We start from the raw sequence: 12581 nt of genomic DNA, 5'->3' as shown, positions 1-12581 counted from the left end.
AATATTAACATTGATTTTCTCAGGTGTTCAAATACTTATTTGCAGCTGTATCATACAAATAAATAGTTAAAAAATCATACATTGTGATTTCTGGATTTTCTTTTTTTTAGATTATGTCTCTCACAGTGGACATGCACCTACGATGACAATTTCAGACCCCTCCATGATTTCTAAGTGGGAGAACTTGCAAAATAGCAGGGTGTTCAAATACTTATTTTCCTCACTGTATTTTTCATTGCTTTTACTTTGTAACACTCATGGACGAAGTCGAACTGGAAGCCATGTTAATCTTGGAATAATACGGCCACTGTAGGAGTTAAAACGCCCTCGGAATGGGAGGGGCTAGAAAGTAATATTCAGTTGGAAGTCATATACAATTTTACCGCTAGATGGGAGAAAATCTTACACAGTGTAGCTTTAAGTGTCACATGATCCTTCAAAAATCATTCTGATATGCTCATTTGATGCTCAAGAAACATTTATTATCATCCCAGTTGAAAACAGTTGTGCTGCCTATGTGTGTGTATATATATATATATATATATATATATATATATTATAAACGGATTATAATTGTTTTCAGGATTCTTTGATGAATAGAAAGTTAGAAAGAACAGCATTTATTTGAAACAGAAAACATTATGAATTTTTAGTCAATTTAATGCACCCTTGCTGAACAAAATTCTTCTTTTCTTTTTTTTTTAAATCTACTAACACCAAACTTTTGAACAGTAGTGTACATTTGTCCTTTCTCAGCACATTTGCACAATATTTGGACAATATTTATATTAAATTTGACTTTAAAAATATTTTATTCAACAAAAATATCTGAAGGAATTGAATAATCTCTGAAGAAAAAAACATATAATAATAAGTGCACCCTTAGACTTTGCTGGTATTGACCCTTTGGCAGAAATAACTTCTTGTAGGCATTTCTTATAATTGTCACAGTCTCAGTAAGAGAAATGTTTGCCCATTCCTCCATCCTTTAAATGTCTTTACTCTTTTCCCAGCAGTGTTCATTCTCCAGTAAAATGATGCCCAATTAGTTCAGTATTTTCCCTTGTGACTATTCAAAAATGATCCCTTCCTCTCCATCCACGTTTGTTCTCCTCGTCCCGCTGCCTCCTGGCTCAGGAGGGGGTAGGGGCAGGTCGATGGCTTTGTTGCTGTTGGGTCTTGTTGCCTGCTGAGATATCAATAGATTGTCGACCATGAGAGTGTTGTTGAACAGGGTTGGCAAACTGTCTAGGCTTTTAAAATAATGGTCCTTCTTGCTGACAGCCATTTTACAAGTTTGTGTGTGCATGTTTTTCTATCCCTCTATGTGTGTGTGTGTGTGTGTGTGTGTGTGTGTGTGTGCGTGTGTTGTGTGTGTGCAACCTATTCATGTGATTCTCTTATTTATACTTTTCAACTAATAGCACTGATAAAGCACATTAGTATCTTGGATTGGAACCATTTTTTATTTTTTTTGCTGTCATCAAAGCCACGGTACACATTGTGTTTCTCAAAGGGAATATCTTGATGAAGGGGATTTGATTTTCATGCAGAAAATGTTATTTGAAAATCCTTGTCTTAAAGACACTTAAAAAATATGATTGTGTGTATGCGAGCAAGGGTGATGTCAAGGCTAATCAGTGGGGGTGTTTACAACGGGGGTGTGTTATGAATGTATATCAGCACTCATGCTTGAGAAATGAATTTAAACTAGCCTGTTAATCAATGTCATGAAAAAGAGAGCAGGAAACGGATGTGGTGGAACGATGATGGACGAACACACAGACACGCACACCTGCACACAGTCAAATAATTAATTGATGCCATTCAGGGTTCAAAAGCATACCGTTTTTAGTTTGCACACTAAGTTATTGTACCAGCAAACATTATGTATAGCCTAATTAAAGTTTATTTCAGACAACAATTTAAGGGAGAATTTGTTTTAGAGAGCTTTTCTGTCAATCACACATATGCACACAGACATCAACAACGCAGAATGCTAAACTGATTCAGAATTTCTGGAAACATTTGCATCTCTGTTTACAAATATATCACACATGGCCAATCAAGCCCAATGCTACAATTACACCCCATTTGGATGAGGTGTTGGCCATGTGAATGCTTTGAATCGACTGGAATAAATGAGTAAAAGGTTAAAACGGACAATTTCTCCTCACTAAGAGAGGATGTAACCAATTTATTATTATATTTTTTTTTTGAAAAACAACAACAACAAAAAAAAAACACTACAGGTTATAGAGAGAAATCTATAGTCTAAAGGAGGTATTGAGTTGAGTCACTGTCCGAGGTGCTGAAACAGCTCATTGTGAATGATGGTCCTCTGGCTCTGTCCAAATGCTGCACGAACATTGCACTCCACCAAATGGGCATTGGAGCCTTGGTCTGTGTAGTTTCAGTTGTTGTATCTAGGGCTGTCACAATATCGGATTTTCACTACATGATCATCATGGCCAAAATAATGAACAATAACGATATTAATGTAATGTCTATAAATAAATTAAAACAATGCTAACAGTCAAATGTGTCTTCAACTCATACGAGTGTAAGGAAATGGAGAAAGAGTTTGTATAACTGTACAAAAGCATAAAAAATAACCTACTGTCAATCAGCACTTCCTGCAGACTTATAGATTCCCGTCTTTTTTTATAAAATGCAAAAAACGTTCACACTGGTGAGCGAACTTTTCTGCTGGTATCTTTTTTCAGGTGCGGGTAGAGTATCTCGCTTTTGTATTTTTTGTGCGGCACTAGCTACACACTGGCTGCATCTGAAATCGCATACTTCCCTAATATAAAGCCATGAGGCCACGGGAGAGGAATGGCAGTGAAGCGACACAACTGACACTGGTAGGTCACATGATAATCACAACATGGTGAATGTAGTGCGTCTGTTTTTAGTGGACACGAAGAAATTACTTATTCAAAATAAGTACCAACTCAAGAGAGTGTGTGATTTCGGATGCAGCCATTGTGGTTTCCTCTTCTTTTTTATCATGGGTGGTAGTCAACATTAAGGTGCAATACTGCCACCTACTGTGTTGGAGTGTCAACCATCTTGATTTTACGTTATTACCTTGTGTGTAGTAATAACGTTATCAATGATTTTTTTATTTTTTTTTATTATTTTTTATTATTATTTTTTTTTTTTTATGATTATCATCTATACCGGTATACTGCAATACCCCTATACATTAAATGCTGTTAGAAACTTTCTACGGGCAGATTAGAGATCACTGTGATATATAGTTTGAAAAAATAAATAGTCACACTGAGAAATATACAGTAAATTTGCAAGTATGAGACATAAAAACTCATTGTGAGATATAATGCCACATTATAGAGATACTTGATCCCTTTGTGAGTAATAAAGTTGCATTTGCAAGATATAAAGTCACAGCTGGGAGATGCAAAGAGATACTGTTTTTTTTTTTCCCAGTTTCTGGTAACTGTGTAAAGTCACACTGTGAAATATAAAGTCTCAAGTACAAGATAGAAGGTATTTGTGTGAGATATAATGTCACATTAATTAGATACTTAGTCACTTTATGAGTAATAAGATATAAAGTGATATGGCAACATACAGTATAAAGTCACATTGGAGATACAGTATAAAGTCACAATTACAAGATAAAAGGTGAGACTGTGGATTGTGTGAAGTCACAATTACTGTACCTTTATATTATCCAAAACAGGCTTGCATAGGAAGTATATAATAGATCAAAGGAAGTTTTACTAAAAAAATGCTCTACAAGCATGTCTTATCCATTATAGACACACCATTTTGAAATCCTTAGAAGTTTTGTTTTCATTGCACTGGAGAACTTCTGACAGATCCAATGAGCTGTTCTACAAAACAGGTTTCAGTGTCTGATGAATGAGCAAAAAAAAAAAAAAAAAAAAATCCCAGTCTGCCTGTCAGTATCACCAGTCACTATGCCTGTTTCCTTTACACAATACATTTCCCATAATCCTCCCTGTACACCCTTCTCACCTGCCCGTGACCTACAGGACTCCCTCTCTGGTCGCGCCTTCAGGGAGGGGGGAGTAATGTCAGGGTTATGTTTGTTTTTCCTTTGTGTTTTTGAATTTTTGTCTTCTGTGTTATTCCTTTGAACCAGTTTTCCCCATGAGTTTCATTCATTAATCCCATTCACCTGTGCCTTGTCCATCACCTCTTTAATTATCTTGTTTGCTCCTTTGTTTGCCTAAGACCTCAGTTTCAGTCTGGTCCTTATCCTGTATTGATGCTGTTTTGAGAAATGTAGTGTGTAAAGGAAACAGGCATGGTGACTGGTGATCCTGAAACTGCCATAATGTTGTGTATTATTTGGTTTTGTTGTCAAGAGTGAGGTGAAATTTAGGCTACATTAGTGAAAATGGGAATGCATCTGTTTCTATTTATGTCCTATTCATTCAGTTACACCTGCAAAACGCATATAATAACTGTTATTTATCAGTCAGCCCAAAATGAGTGGATAAACAAAGGAGAAGAAGTAGAAGTGGGAAGAAAAAAAACCCCAATGAAATCATTTACAAGGTGGGGAGCTATTTTGCTTGTTTTGTCGAGTTATTGCTTTGCTTTTGTGAACACCCAGTCCTCTTGTGGAAGTTTTTCAGCAAGCGGCCTTACATATTTGCAGGATAAAAGAATCAATTACATCAGGAGCACAGAGGCAAACTATTCCATCTACAAGCTATTGATAAACACAGAATTGAGAATACAAGAAGGTGGAAATATTAAGTGTCTCTTAAGGGTGAATGCAGACAGGAAGTGGGGAATGTGATGGGGCAGAGACAGAAAAGGAAGCACTGCCATGAGTAGCTTTTACATGCATGAGTCACAATTAAGCTCTGTCATGTCACAGTCAACCAGAGCATCTGGTGAGGAAGGTATTTCAACAGTTATCTAAAAACCGCAAATCCTTTCATTCCCCCTACAGTATGTCGACTGACTCTAATTCAGTAGCAACAATCACCCTTTCAACGTTTATCAGGGTAGAGACATACTTTTAATCCATTTCAAATGAATAAAGGATGAAGCGACATACACTGAAAAGAATATTGTCATTGACAGAGATTTGTTTCATTCATGGGTCAATGACATGCTCATTCTCTTGTTTGGATCTTTGAATTTAAGCAGAAATATACTAAAAATGCAATTCATACATACAATGATTTAAACAAACCTCTTAGCTTATATGATGAATATGTTTTTTTTAATTTTTGAATATAAATCCATTTAGTTATTTTTTAGGGTCAAGTGTCAAGGTAATACATGAAAGAAATGCTTGAAAAGAGAACCTTATTAGTGGCATCATCTTTTATTATTTCTTAGGTGAGAAAAAAAAAAGAAAAGAAGAAGAAGAAGCAGTGACTTTAGAATGACTTTTGTTTGATAAATCAAAAAAGGCGGTGCAAGTTACATGGAGGGAAAATTAATATAAAATATTTGTCTTCATTTTTATAATTAGACTAAAAACAACTTTAACTACAACTAATAATAATCATTATTATCATCATCAACATTTTTTATAAAAATAATAATAATAATAATAATATCAACATCAGAGAACCGTGGACATATGAATGTCTCAATTGAAATATTGAAATATTAATTAGTTGGCTGGCAGAAAAGTTTGGGATGCCCTAACAGGTATTCATGGTATATGGAAAATATGTACTTTGTACATGATATTTTTGAGCCATTAAAGTTAAACCTTTCTTGCAAATGTTTTTAGACAAATATGAAACCAACATGAACACTAATATTACACTTGCATGCACCTTAATCTGTCATTGATCCACATTTTTATTATGCTTGGTAACAAAGGAATTGCGAGTGGATGATGCATATCTACCCACATTGCTCTTGCTTGCCATTTATAAATAGGCAGTCAAGCCTTCTTCACAAAAACAACTTGGGTTCAGTGAAGGTACAAATGTACTTTTCTGTTCTATTTCAGAACATTTTGTAAAAGCAGGAAAACAGTTCTCGTAGCACCTTTCCATAAATTGGTTTGTCTGAATTAAAAACTGTGTAGGAGATGCCATCGCTTGTGCTAAAAGTTGAAAAGTTTAAACAGGCAACAGGAAGGCTTTGGTAAATAAATGCATGCTCTGTTGCTGTGACAGTCCCCAAAGTCCCTCAAGTTGTTAGTCGTATAGCGATTTGAAGGAACAAAAACACACGGAAAGTACTTTGAAAGTCTCCAAGGAAGCTCAGCACCATTGATTTTGTTCCATTCTTGACCTCACAGCTTCCAGATCCGGTATGGGAGCACTCGCAGGGACCCAGACAAAACGGAACTATCAAAGGGATAAAATAGCAATGTCCCATGTGGCTCAAAGCAAAAAGAGTGGCATTTTTACAGAGACCCTTTGTTCTGCAGAAAGTCAAAAGAAGCCATGTGGATCCACTCTCCTTCATTTCCCCCATCAGAATACATGCGCATGCTGCTAACAAGGGATGAGGAGGAGGGGAGGGAGATTAGAGACTCTCCACGCTGATTCTCTCTTCTCCCAGTAGAAGCAGCTATCGAATCACAGGCCATGGACAGAACGTTTTTTAATGAACCATCAGACATATTAAGACTGAAAAAAAAAGAGCCATATCCTTTAATTTCCCTTCATTAATTAGACGGAATTCAGACTCATCAAAGGCAGCCGGGGAGCCTCCTCATGGTGGGAACGGTGAAATGGGGAAAGAGGAGATTTGGTTCCAGGGCACTTCAAAATTCCCCCTGGGACATATTCTATTCCCCACACATGAGAAGAAAGAGGGAGATACAGGAGGAGGAAGAGCAGAGGACGGACAGACAGGTTGTGAATGCTTGGGGCCTGATGTAATAGCATTCAGTTACATCTCCAGGAAATAGAATTAGAAAAATAGAATTTCCTCTGAGCTTATATAGGCCTAATGCACCAAATAAAGAGGCCAATTTCCTTATAAAAAGTGAACAGGTAAAGAAATATGTGTACCAAGCCTATAAATAGTTTATTTGACATTACTGTATGTTAGCATATTGAATAGTAACAGATGCACAATTCTTTTTTAGTTTTGAGGGCAGGTGACACACTTTCTAACAGGCATACCAGGTTTCCATGCTCTCGCAGGGCTGAAGAAATAGGACATTGTTGTTTTGTGTTATCTACTTTGGCAAGTGTGTACTAAGTGTGAGTGTCTCTTGTTGTAGTAGCAGGACATCAGGAAACTGAAGCCCTTCTTTGAGTGTGAATACCTTCTGGCATGTCTTGAAAGAAAACACAGTTTATGGCAGGAGAGTATCCTTGATAAAAAAGAAAAGGTCTTACAGAAAAGGAACATCTAGCATGTGCCATACTCTATGTATTCATGTTGGTTTCAAATAGTGAACAACGTTATTCCATTTTCAAGAAAAGTTTAAATTTAATGACATATTTTCCTTGCATCTTACTGTGTATTAAATGATTATTTTCAAAATGTTTTAAATATGGTTTCAAGGTTAAATGTATATCATCTATATCATTATCATAGTCAAACCACATGATATTTTACACCTTGAACTAACCTTGCCTTGTCCTAAAAAGGTCAAATTATCTGACTTATTGAGAGAATGAATGGCCTCAACACAGTCATGAGGCTCCCAAAAAAGAATAAATAAATACATTATTGTTGTTATTTTAGTGTATTCTAGTGTACTATAATACACTGATGAAGATGATGATGGCGATTTATCCCTTTTTTTGCCTGGTAGCACATGATTTATTTTTTTAAATATTAATAAGCAGTGAAGCATTTTCATTTAAATATTGTTATAATAATAAAAATGATGAACTACTTAATAAGGTTTTCCTTTTTAAGAATTGCATACTTTTTTATTCATTATCAGGACAGTCGTATCATCCTATTTTTGACATCCACCAAAACATATCAAATTGAATTTTAATTTAAAAATATCATAATTAAAGAGGTGGATTAAACTCGTATGTATGGATTTGATTTTAATTTTTTTTATTTATTTTTTTATTAATAGATCTGAACTTGCAGGATCTGGCGCTGATGGTACCGCTGAGTCCTTGACAGTATGTTACTGATTACTAACATGGCAAAATTGTAGTTCCCTATCAGTCAGTCACATTCGAAGTTACGTCAGAAATGACCTGACGAATTATCTCATCTGACAGCCCAATCACCTTCGAGTGTAAACTAAACGAGCCAATGCACATTGGTGTGCGAGATTTGTGTCTACCAGATGTCTATCGCTGCATCGGAGGGTGAGCTGCAGTCCTCCGCGGATGAAGACTCGGCTGTTTTGCCCCTTTCGGGGAGAGTAGCGTTGTTCGAGTCTGACCCAGAGCTGACCACTATGCTTTCCCGGGCCACTGAGAGCGCTGGGCTGGAGTGGAGGCCACCACCGTGTCCCGAACGTTAGAGGCTGGATGATTGGTGTCTCAGGGCGGCCGACGCTGACAGTATCCCACCCCAGTGTCCTTCTTCCCGGAAGTGCATGAAGAGGTTACCAGAACGTGGAAGGCACCTATTTCAGCTCGAAATCGAGCTGGTTTCTCCTCTGCCCTCATTACCCTCTATGGTGGGGTGGCCAAGGGGTACGTGGAGATCCCCCTGGTGGAGTATGCAGTTGCGATGCATATCCCATCCAAGGCCTGTAAGTTCTCATCCATGCTTACGGCCAAGGTTTACAGTGCCGCTGGACTAACTGTCTCCGTCCTACACCCCAGGGTAGTTCTGACCCAGGTTTGATGCAGGAACTGCTCACAGTGACAGGCCTTACCTTACGTGCGACGAAAGTCATTGTGCGGTCCCTGGGTCAGACGATGTCCACACTTGTGGTCCAGGAACGTTGTGGTCCAGGAACGTCATCTATAGCTGAACCTGGTTGAAGGAGACTCCCCAATCTCCCAGGCTGGCCTCTTCGGCGACGTAGTAGAGAACTTCGCCCAACAGTTCTCGGCAATCAAGCACATCCTGCCATGGCGACCCGCTGCTGTCTCCACCCCGCCGCCGGGTGCAGCATTTTTGGTCAACGAATCGTGCCTGGAATTCGGACCGGCCAACTCTGACGTAATCCTGAGACACTGGCCCGGATACGTGCCCAAGGTTCCAACCACTTCCTTCAGGGACCAGGTGGTGAACCTGCAAGCGCTGAACCTGGAGAAGGCAAACCCAGCCCTTGCTCTGCTCTGTCCCGTCCGCGCTTTGCGCCTGTACGTGGACCGGACACAGAGCATCGGGACCTCAGAACAGCTCTTTGTCTGTTATGGGGGACAGCAGAAGGGAAAGGCTGTCTCCAAGTATAGGCTGGCCCACTGTATCAAACTCCAAACATTTTTTTGGATGTGCGCTCTATTTCTTTTTTGAATTCATATGGCCCACTGTCATGCTCCCTGGGGGTGAGGACTCATTCCACTCGGAGTGTGTCCTCCTCCTGGGCGTTGGTGCACAGCCCCTCGCTAGCAGACATTTGTTGAAGCCCTGTCCTTTCTCTGCCCCGGCAGGTGCGGGGGGATAAGGTGGTTTACACAGGGCGCTGGAAGGGGCAGCAACTGTGGCGTTTTGGTAGGGATCCCAATTCGTCAGGTCAGTTCTGATGTAACGTTGAATGTGACTGACTGATAGGGAACTTTGTGGTTACTAATGTAACATTACATCCTGTCTCCACAATTGCTGTACCATCGTTGAATGGCCTGGACACCACGCAAAACTTGAAGTGTGATCGCACACGCGTGTCCTTATATATACCCGCTTCCCTGGGGGCGTGTGATGCAAATCTCGCACGCCAGTGTGCATTGGCTCGTTTAGTTTACACTCAATGGTGATTGGGCTCTCAGACGAGATCCCAATTCATCAGGTCTCTTCTGACATTACGTCTCTGTTCCCTCCTTCAGGGAACAGGGGTTACATTAGTAACCTTACATAATCTATTAGATTATAAATTGTAGGTAATATCTACTTTTTGATTACTGTTAGATTACATTTGATCTAACTTGTTTATCACAGGATTATTTTGTACTAACTTGATAAAAGAACATTCTTTATCAACAACATCAGGGTTTCCCAAACTGGGGTCTGTGTAGGAACTGCTGGGGTTGTGAGTCAATGAATAGCTAATAATTCATTTAATCATAAAAGCTTAATAAATAAATAAAAACAATCAAAAACACTTACTAAAACATATTTATAACATGTCATGTGACCATTAATGTGAATAATATTTAATCGTGTAATCAGTAAAAAGTAACTGCTTATGAGCATTTTAAAACATAAAATAGTCTTATTACAAGTACTTAATTTTTGGAATCTGATTATGTAATCCAGATTACATATAATCTGTTACTTCCAAGCACTATGTAATTGAACTTGCTTGAATAATGATTGTGATTCAGGAATCGTAAATAAAGACAGACACTCTTAAAAATAAAGGTTATTTGGCATTGATGGTTTCCTGAAGAACCTTTAACATCCATAAAACCAAAAAAGGTTCTTTATAGTGGAAATTAAAATATTATTCACACTAAGGAAAAAAAAAAATCTTTTGAGAACAAATCACTGAAAGGTTGGAAGAACCAAAACAATGGTTGTAATGCAGGTCTTTAATGGGGGGATGTTTAGACAATGATGCACTTACAATACTGGAGGAAATGTTTATGGCACATTTCTGACACCACCGCAAAAATGCAATTCAGCTAAAACTGAAAAGACCACAAGTGCTCTGTTAAGGCTAGACTGACTCAGGGTGATCGAAGATTTGACAAGAAAACATTCACTTAGAATGAGACAAAAAAAAGAAAATAAATCTGCTATAGTGCAACACTGATCAGATTTCTGTTAGGAAATACTGTTAGGAGACCGAGCAACAATATAGAGTCCGTCCTTCTCAAAGTCTTCCTCTTCCAAAATAAATAAAATAAGTCAATATAATAATAAAAATAAGTAAATATAATAATAAGAATAATAATAAGAAGAAGAATAATCCATTTCATCTCAGTACAGAACAATTTGCCCTTAAAACTCAACTCTAGCTGTGTGTTAATACATCTATCTTATTGAACTTTTGTGGTAATGGAAGCAAACCGACACACACCAGCAGGCTTCTATTGCATCTGCATGAATTAGCGCTTTCATTTGTCAGGCAGGTAAAACACAAGCAGAAGAGAGCAATCAGAAGAGCAAGCGACAGGCCTTGTTGACTTGCTGAAATATGTTGCCAACCTTTCCTCATGAATTCTAAATCAGCATGAATTAATTCATGTCCAAAGCGCACCACAAATAGAAATTCCTCAGCAGGAGTAAGAGCTCTCTCAGCTCCTAGACTGGTGGTATTTTTCAATGTCGGCTCACCTCTGTAGGCCATGTTGGCTCTCACATTTTGGAGTAAATATTGTTGTACAGCTATATTTAGGCAAAGAGTAGGACTGTGTCTATATATATATATATATATATATATATATATATTTAGCATCAGGGGTCTAATCTAGGTTCAGCTTTCCTCTGTCTATTTTAATCACAATCAGTTGGACACAAATGGCATACATTACAATATATTACAAACCATCTGGAGGCTTGATTGTCACATAAGCTAAAGCTGGCCTTTAGGTGCGTATGCTGAGAAGGAGGAGGGTAGTGAATGATGTCCTGGGTCACTAAAGACCCAAGGTATGAGTTTAAGGGCTAAAGCGATCAAGTCTCTGCAGTAAATTTGGACTAAACTGCTCAATTCATATGGATTATTTTTACGATCTCTTTCTGAACTTTTTTAGCATCAAAGTGGTTGTTGCATAGCTGTCAATGGAGAGTACAGACAGCTCTCAGATTTCATAGTAATTAATGACAGATTTTCATTTTTGGGTGCAAGCAGCAAAGTCCTTAATAACCATTAGTAACCAAATAAAGTGGGTACTGACCCATCTTTAATGGATAAGCATTTTGTAAATCCCATTTAGACCATTTAGGAGATTTGAGAAGCAATCGTCAGAAGATTAAACTGCTGTTGTATAGCTGTGGTAATTTTAATGCAACAGCATTGCAAGACAGAACAATATGATCTATTAGTTGTGTAAATGTGGTCTTTGAGAGAGAAAATAAAAATAATGCAGGTTTATTTTAGTAGACCTAAAATTTATGTTGTAATATTACAACAGTGGGCCTTACAGGGTTAAGACTAGAATTTGAGAGGCTTGAAACATACTTTAAATAAAGATAAATTGTTTTAAATACAGGATTAAGTTTGAGGATGATCCTCACAAAACTTTTAAAATTAAAAATCCTATAGAAAAATACGCTTCTTCAGCGAATCTAAAACACTCCCCCGACATGCAACCACACAGAAATGTGCTCGTGCAAGTATCAGCATGCAGAGAGGGCACATATACGGTTTGTTTCACATTAATAATAACGGACTCATGTGTGCCCAATGTATGACTCCTATATGTCACTGTTATTACTCTTTACCTTGTTTACAATCGTCATCCATCAAAACTTTACAACACTAGTTTGCTTTATCCAGCCCCTAATCAGACATGTCCGGAATCGAGCAGTGGCTTGTTAGGGCCGATAAAATAATC

This window comes from Abramis brama, assembly GCF_963993115.1.
Source record: "Abramis brama genome assembly, chromosome: 2".
Lineage (NCBI taxonomy): Eukaryota > Metazoa > Chordata > Actinopteri > Cypriniformes > Leuciscidae > Abramis > Abramis brama.
This window is presented reverse-complemented; position numbering follows the sequence as displayed.